The sequence below is a fragment of the Larus michahellis genome, chromosome 8 (assembly GCF_964199755.1).
Source record: "Larus michahellis chromosome 8, bLarMic1.1, whole genome shotgun sequence".
Lineage (NCBI taxonomy): Eukaryota > Metazoa > Chordata > Aves > Charadriiformes > Laridae > Larus > Larus michahellis.
Window position 1 is genome coordinate 12486043 of NC_133903.1, and position 8177 is coordinate 12494219.

The window sequence follows — 8177 nt, forward strand, 5'->3', positions numbered from 1 at the left end:
TTTTCTATTAAAAGCTACAAAGCTCTAAGCAAGAAGAGGTTACTGTCTGACATAACCAAACCATGTGAATGTCAGTGGGGAAAGATAAAACTGTCCAGAAATGCTATTCACACACTTTAAAAGGCCATGAACACTGTATCATTATGATGCATTGGGGGAAGGATAGCTTAGTTCCTGCTTTAAATTGGCATACGCAAAACAGCAGAGGTACAGACATCTTTAGACTTAAAAAAGGTTTTTCTTGCCTTAAATTCCTGGTGGTCTACAGAGCACAGACTTGATATTTTAAAAGAATCTATGACTTAGTTCTATGACAGGATCCAGAGAGCATAAGCATATAGTTTTGCAGCTGTAATTTCTAGTGGCTAAACTGCATTCAGAAAAAGTTAAAATACATTAGATTGTTTTGTAATACCATTTGTAGGAAATTAGTGAAGGCACCATTGGGTTTCTATCTGCTCATAAAATGCAAAATCAATGCCCCACAGGGCAGTAACTGTGAATGACTTGAGATGCCTGATTTGGCAAAACGTCACCTGCATTATGATAAAGTGATTCTCCCCTCCCCCAAGCATTTCCTGAAATCCATGAAAAGCTGACTTAGAAAACCAGCTGAACCAAATCACTTCAAAGAAGGCACAGAGTCTTTCACAGAAATGTACTCTATCAGCACAGATCTTACAGTAACTGTAAGCAGTAAATGAAGTCATCTTCAGAGTTTGGAAGATAAAAGGTCCCTCCCTCGACTGTAATTCACATTCCTTTCAAAGCTAAAGCTGCTTTTAGGAAACAGTGAGTATGTGTTATATAGTGTTCCTTACTGAATAATTTGTTTAATATCATTTACTCTACAAACTCAGCTCTTAGATCATTGAAGTTTCTTTGGAATAAATAGGTTTCCTCCTCAAACATGACTAAGGATCACTCACAGGGCACTGGACGTTGTGAAAAAGGGAAAAAGAAAGAACATACAGGCACTATCATGTGACCCTTTACTCTGCTGCTTCCCTAAAAATGTTCTTTGGATGGGCCCTGCCTAGCAGTCTTCCATTCCCTTGTCAGCCATCCCTGGCTGAGATTAGCAGACAGCATTTCTGCTTAATTCTGAGGCTGGAATTAGTTGCTGAATGATGCATTTTCCCACAGCAGCTGCAAGGATATAAACCGGGGAAGTAGCTAATGCTGTGCTATGCAGCAGATAGGAGACCAGATAAAAAGATTGCCTGAATGTGAACAGCTTTAGGAAGTTAAATTGGGAAAAAAAAACAAACCAGAAGTCTTCATAGGGTGAAGGCTGCCAAACTGGTTTGCTGTCAGCAGAGATTGTTATCCCTTTCCCTGTCCTCTTTTCCCAGCCCCTCACTGTAGTATCTTTTAACCCTTCAGGCCCCAAACTAATGACTCTCGCCCTGCCATATAAATGAGTGCCCACATGGCAGCATTAGTGGTAGAACAATCAAAGTAGCTGAGAAGGTTCTCCACTACCCCTGATAAAACCAAACAAAACTAGACCTAGATATACGGTTAGGGCCTTCCCACTGAGAGGCATGAAATGAAAAGCCTAGGGATTGAGCCCATTTCATTTTCTTCCTGGCAGAAATAAACCTACTTTTTCTCTCTCTCCCTTTTATTGCTTTAGTGTAAGTTTAGCAAAAATGATCCATATCCTCCCACATGACGTGTCTAAATTCCTTCATTTTGTCTTTAATATGAAATGCAAATGTGGGATAACTCAGAAAAAATATAATCAAAACTAAGTAAGGACAAGAAAGTCAGAACTGTATAAAAGGTCTCTTATGGAAAGAGGAGACAAAGCTGGCTTGTGTAAGACCTAATGAAAGGCTTTCTAAAATGTCTGCTTACCTGTGTGCACTGATTTAAGGACTCTGTCACATACGTCTAAGGGGCATAGCAGGAGTCTCCTGAAGATTTCTGTAGTAATTCCAGCTGTCAAATCTCTCATCCTCTGTTTAATGATGTATGAGCAAGGTCATATAGGGAATTTGCTGTATTCTGCACCTAAAACAATGGAAAAACATAACAGTGCAACGATTTTAATCCTGCCTGCTAAATAGCACATGAAGAGTGGTGTTTCCAGTCCTTCCCGCTCTTGCCCAGCTCTTTCCTCTGACCTTTTCACTCGTGGCTGTGGCTCGAAAGTGAAGTAAACAGTCAATCTGGTAAAGGACTACAGAAGAATTTGAGCCGTGCTCAGGAGCAGAGCAAAGCCACATTTTCTGAAGAGACCGCAATAGTTATAGTTAGTGGGGAAGGGACAGTTTTACAGTAATACCATTTGCAGTGTGGCTGTGTGACTTATGAGGACCCTGGGGGTCTCTGTCCCACCAAGAGCAGCAGGATGGGAGCTGTGCAGCAGGATCCTGCTGGGACACCACCCAGCCCTGCTCCACTGCAATGCTCCTCTGTACTGGCAGCAAGACTAAGGCTTCTTTGCTTTTTGAAGACGGAAACATACATTTGCTTTCAGAGTAGGTTACTTTACATACCATGCTGCAGCTGTAAAACACTTGCTAACAAATAAAGCTAATTAATAGAACTGTAGGTGTTCAGAGAACCTGGTTAATTGAGCCACAAAGAGTTACTGAATGCTCAATAGGAGCCTCTTGAATGACAAGCATAACCTTACCCACTGTGAAGCTGTGGTCACACTAATTCTGTTATGATTGAAGTCATTTACAAGAAGTGAGGCTTCAGCTGCAGTCAGCACTGATGCTATTTTCAACAGTCAAGACAAAAGTGTCCCCTAGGGCAGCACACTGACCGTATCTAGCCATCAATACTCTTCACCCAGCTTGTACTTAATCCTCTATTGAACAGTGTATCCACCTCTTGAACCTTCTCCTTCAGATCCAGTGTCAGCCCTTTCTGTTGTGCTGGGCTGTCATTCAGTCCCTGGCTCTCTTTCCACCCCTCCATTCACGGTGCTGACAGCTGCGTAAGCAATACGTTTATTCATTAATTTCAGCTTTGAGACAAAGGCTGTGTAACAGTGACTTAATTCGGACCCTACGTTGCTTTCTGTGCAAAGTGTAAGCTAACAACTGCATGTGCAGGAGGTTCCCAGGATATTTCTCCCAATTGCAAAGAAGCGCTGTTCAAGATTTCATCGCCACTGACTTGTCTGTTGTCACGCTTCTGCATAGTACTCAGATCCTGTCACTATATCTGACTTGTCCTCCACAGCTGTTTTCCAACATAGCAGTCAAACTTGCTACACCTGGGTCCAATTTGCTCTGTGTCACCATGGAATAGCAGAAACACAGGCCAACAGGGAGCATAAAGAAAAGCCCAACTGCTCCCACCCCCTCTAACACGTAACCACTGCTCAAGCACAGCAAAGCAGCGAAGGCTGAAAAGCCAGAATACAAACTCCTGACTGCCAGATGGGTGAGTTAGCCACACACCAAAAGTATTTCCCCTCTGGTCCTCGGTAACATGCTTTGGATGTCGTTACTGAAGACAAGAATAATAGACTCTGCTTGTGCATAGCAAAGCAATCACCCCATGGTCTTCATCTATGAGAGGAGCAGATATTGTGAGGATGGAATAGCAGCAGAGTAAAGCAAATAGCTGGCCACGCCACACGCCACATTTGCTCTGCTTCCTTCATTCTGCTCCTCTTGGTAAAATTAGCAAGGCAAAGTAAGATCACCTTTCTGTTGTCATTTTAATCTCAGTTATAGGTATATTTTTTTGTAGCTCCCAGCCATGTAGAAGAATGACAAATCCAGTCATCACTCTTCAAGAGTTCTGTCTCCCATGAATCACTACTGCCTGCCCTGCTTCTGCTTGTGAGCACAAAGGTTTATCTTCACTAACAGAGTTTTGAGGTTTTTTTGTTCTCTGCTGCTAACTGAAATAAAGCAACTGTGAAGATTTGGTCTTTTTTTGCTGAATAAGATCCATTGGCCACTGCGCTGTGTTTGTAGGTGTGCATAATCCCTCCAGACATGGCCGTGGAAGCGAAGTTCTGAGTGGTAAAAAGGGGAACTTTCTTGACATGATTAGTGTGTTTCGTTATCAGAGGCTTCTTATACACTTATCTACTGCCAAAAACTTATAGCTTCTTTCTCATTAAATGCCTCTTTCTTCCCAAAGTAATTAATTCCTTTTTTAGTTCTGTTCTTGTTACAGGAAAAGGTTATTTGGTTTAATCTTAACAGTATCCTTGTTTACACGATTCTGAATTCTACAGCCTGTAGTTGTCTATACTGAACACAGTGGGCCCAAACATGCTCAGATTTACACTGAGATATTCCATGGGCAGATCCAGAATGGTGCTGGGATCCCCAAGAGGACACTCTGACCCAGACACCTCTGCACTCCCAGTATGACGTGGGCTCAGGATGTATACAGTGGTGTTAGCTTAATGCAACTTGTGGATCAGATCTAGTTATCATCGGTGGGACATTAGTTCCACAAAGCCCCTTTATTTATATTTTACAGCACCTTTGCATGCCATAAAGATTTGAAGGCTAGAAGATACCCATACATTCATCTAGTTTGACTTTCTTTAGATGAAAAAAGGCCTCAGAAGTTTCACCAGGAATTTTCTGTAGTGCAGAAGTTATTCCTCCAAAGCACATAGTCATGCCTGCTGCGTAAGTGAACATTGTCAAAGGCAGTTATGTGTAACTAAACTTAGTAAGACATCCAATCCCAACTGAAGAATGTTAAGCACTAAAGAATTTACTGTGTTCTTCCATGTGCTCTTCCACCAGTTAACACACCATCTGCATTACAATGCAATTTAGCATTTCCAATCATCAGCATGTCCAGCCAGTCACAGTTCTCCTTCCATTTAGGATTACAATAGCAGCATAGCCGTGACTGCAGGTGGAGAAGGAATAAAGCCCTAAAGCAGATGGTGGCACATTTTTTCTCCTTACCTGACAGAATAGGACTGGGCTGGCTTCTTTTATGTAAGGTGGGCTAGTTGCCACCTAGGCAGGCTTACTGAGCTTGGTAACGAGAGAAAAGAGGAAAGTCTTGATCATCAGTCTTAGTTGAGCACACTGGGAAAGGAGAGGAATCTGAAGTTGTTGTAAATCAAGTTTGTCCCCCTCTCAGGCAACTGAAATGCAGATAGCGAAGAAACTTTAACTAGTATACTAAAATAAGATGTGCAGGCCACACAGACAAAAGACCTGGAATGATGCACCCAGCAGGCTAGGTAAGTAGGATAATTAGTTTAGGCCTTTACTTAGATGCCGTCAAATCTCTTGGAATTTCTGTGCTCTGTTTTAGTTGCTTTTCATAGTATAAATGGACATCCTGTCTCTGTTAAAAAAGAAAACAACTATTTAGCCCTTCCTTATTCTACCACTAACTGGCCTCCTGATACTCTACTGTGGACTTGGAGTAGAAGAAATGAGATCAGTGGTTTCAATAGTCAAGACACATAATATGTACACAGGTGAACACATTAATGATGAGAAAGGAGAATAATGAACTTAGTAGCAAATAGGAAAAATAATTAGCAAATTTTCAGAGGAGATAGTAGTGAAGTGTGGCTTTACTGGGATGAATGCTGGGACATTTAGTAGTGGTATCAGTAGAAGCAGAGAATAGGGGAGATAGATAGCTTTAGAAGGAAGGCACAAGTGGGATCAAATCTCAAAGTCTGTACTTTTGATGTAGCTATTAAAGCCATCCTTTATTTTGGTTACAATGGTCCCAGGTTAAGTCAGGATAGAGTGAAAAGTTACCAGTGTATTGGCAGATGAATACATAGTCACTGTAAAGGAAGCCTCTGAATTCAGTTACCTTTATCTTACACTGAAGGTCTTAGATAATTTCACCAATCACTCCCATCTTTCACGAAGTTTAAACTGAAAATAAGGTGCTTTACTATACTGGTCTAATAGGCACCCTAGAGGTAGCATTAGCACAGGACAGCCAGCAGCTGCATGAAGTCACGGGAATGCAGGAGTTCCCAGCACTGTAGTGTTCCCACGGATCGTGAACTGAAGGACACTTTGCAAGACACAGAGAGGACATGTTTCTCTTGGTAAATCTTCTGTAGTCACAACATTTACACATGTTGTGGGAAAAATAAAAATTTAGCCATATTCAATCACAGGTTTATCACATCAGAACATAAAATCATCTGGAGTGAAATCTAAGCCCCAGTGAAATCCATTTCCAGGGAAGATCAACTTTTCTATAGATAATATTATTAAATAATAGTACGTATCTTTAAAAAATTAAGTCTAAGAGCTATGGTTGCATCACAAAGATCCCATACTTGATAGAGCCCCAGCTAAATCACAGGCTGAAGGTGATGCGAAACCATACCTATGCTGTTCAGTTTTGATACTGAAAGTGTGTATACAAGACTGTGTTCAATTTGCTGTCTCCATTCCTTTCAGGTCTGCAGAGTATTTGCAAGTCTCCCCTGTGCCCTTCAAACTGAAAATGAGAACTATGTTACATGTTCACCCTAACGAAACTTTCCCCAAATCAACTTCCCTACAACTAATTATTATTGGAATTTAAGACAGATTGAACTTTTAGACTGAGATTTTAGGTATCCTCTCTGGGATTTGAACAAGTTCTGGTTCCCAGATAGAGCACTGAAAACCAAAGTAAGCATAAATTATTCTCCCAAAGATGTTACAACGCAGACTTGACTAAGGCTTACAGATTCTGTAACACTCAGTGAAATAATCTCATTTGGTTATTTCTTGACCTGCCTGTACACCATTGCTGTTCAGGCAATCTAGAGAGATCTGGAGATGGAGTTGGTATATCCTACAGACTCTTGACACAGAAGTAGTTTTGATAAATACTTCAGAGATTATTTTAGGCTTTCTGTCCCCGTAACACTCCTATGTGCTCTCACCAGGTGAGTTCACATCAGCTACTTTCAACAGCTGACAGGTGCAAACCAAAAGCTTTCAGAGGCAGATGCCTAACTGCCAGGAGGCAATTAGACCTGTAAATTAGGTGCCTAAACAACATGCATAGAATCATAGAACCGTAGGGTTGGAAGGGACCTCTGGAGATCATCTAGTCCAAGCCCCTGCCAGAGCAGGGTCACCCAGAGCAGGCTGCACAGGAACGCGTCCAGGCGGGTTTGAATGTCTCCAGAGACGGAGACTCCACCACCTCTCTGGGCAGCCTGTGCCAGGGCTCTGCCACCCTCAAAGGAAAGAAGGTCCTCCTCATGTTTAGGTGGAACCTCCTATGTTCAAGTTTGTGCTCGTTACCTCTTGTCCTGTCCCCTGGCACCACTGACAAGAGCCTGGCCCCATCCTCCTGACACCCACCCTTTAAGTATTTATAAGCATTGATAAGGTCCCCCCGCAGCTGTCTTTTTTCCAGACTGAAGAGACCCAAATCCTTCAGCTTTTCATTACGTGAACATTGCCCAGGACATTATGTGAACGCTTCCCCAGGTTTCTCACTAGTTCACAATAAAGAGAGCTATACAAAGTAAAATGAAGTGAGCCGTGAAAGCTGTACAATTCTTTTTGTTTAAAACCAGCCGAAACTACAGTTCAGTACCACAAGCCTTTTTCAGACATGAAATAGGGATTTGCCTTTTCAAGTGGAGGGATCTTCTTTATCTAATCTCATAGTTAATAATTATGTGATTAAAGGTAAATCCATCACTGTCCTGTGACTAAACGTACCATGTGTAAGTTACTACCTTAGGCAAACATAGGTCTTTTTGTTTTGGAAAGACAGGAAGAAGGGAAAAGCAGGAAGAATTATGGTTTTGTAGGAAGAGGAGAAAATACTTGTCAGAGTGTCTGTAAAACTGGCAGCCAACAGAAGCTTTTCGCAGACAAGGCAGAATAACAGCACAGTAGTCCAGAGCACAAGCTCCATTCTTGTAGTCCACAGCTCTGCAACATATCATGTAGCAATCCCCTATATGTAGTATTTGGCATGTACCATATTTGTATGCAAAGTAGATGGTGCCTTTCTTAACGATAATCATTTCAGTTCCAGTATTCTCAGCCCAGCATGTTTGGTAATGTAATTTCCATTTTCATACAAGAATTTCTGGCTGCTGCAAATTTTCTCATTACTGTTGTTGCAGAGAAAAAGCTAGTGACTGGCTGAGCTGTGTTAATAGAGCATATGATCAACCTGCTTGTTCAGTGGAACTTCGCTATAGTTTTGCCCTCTGTGGACGTTAATTACAA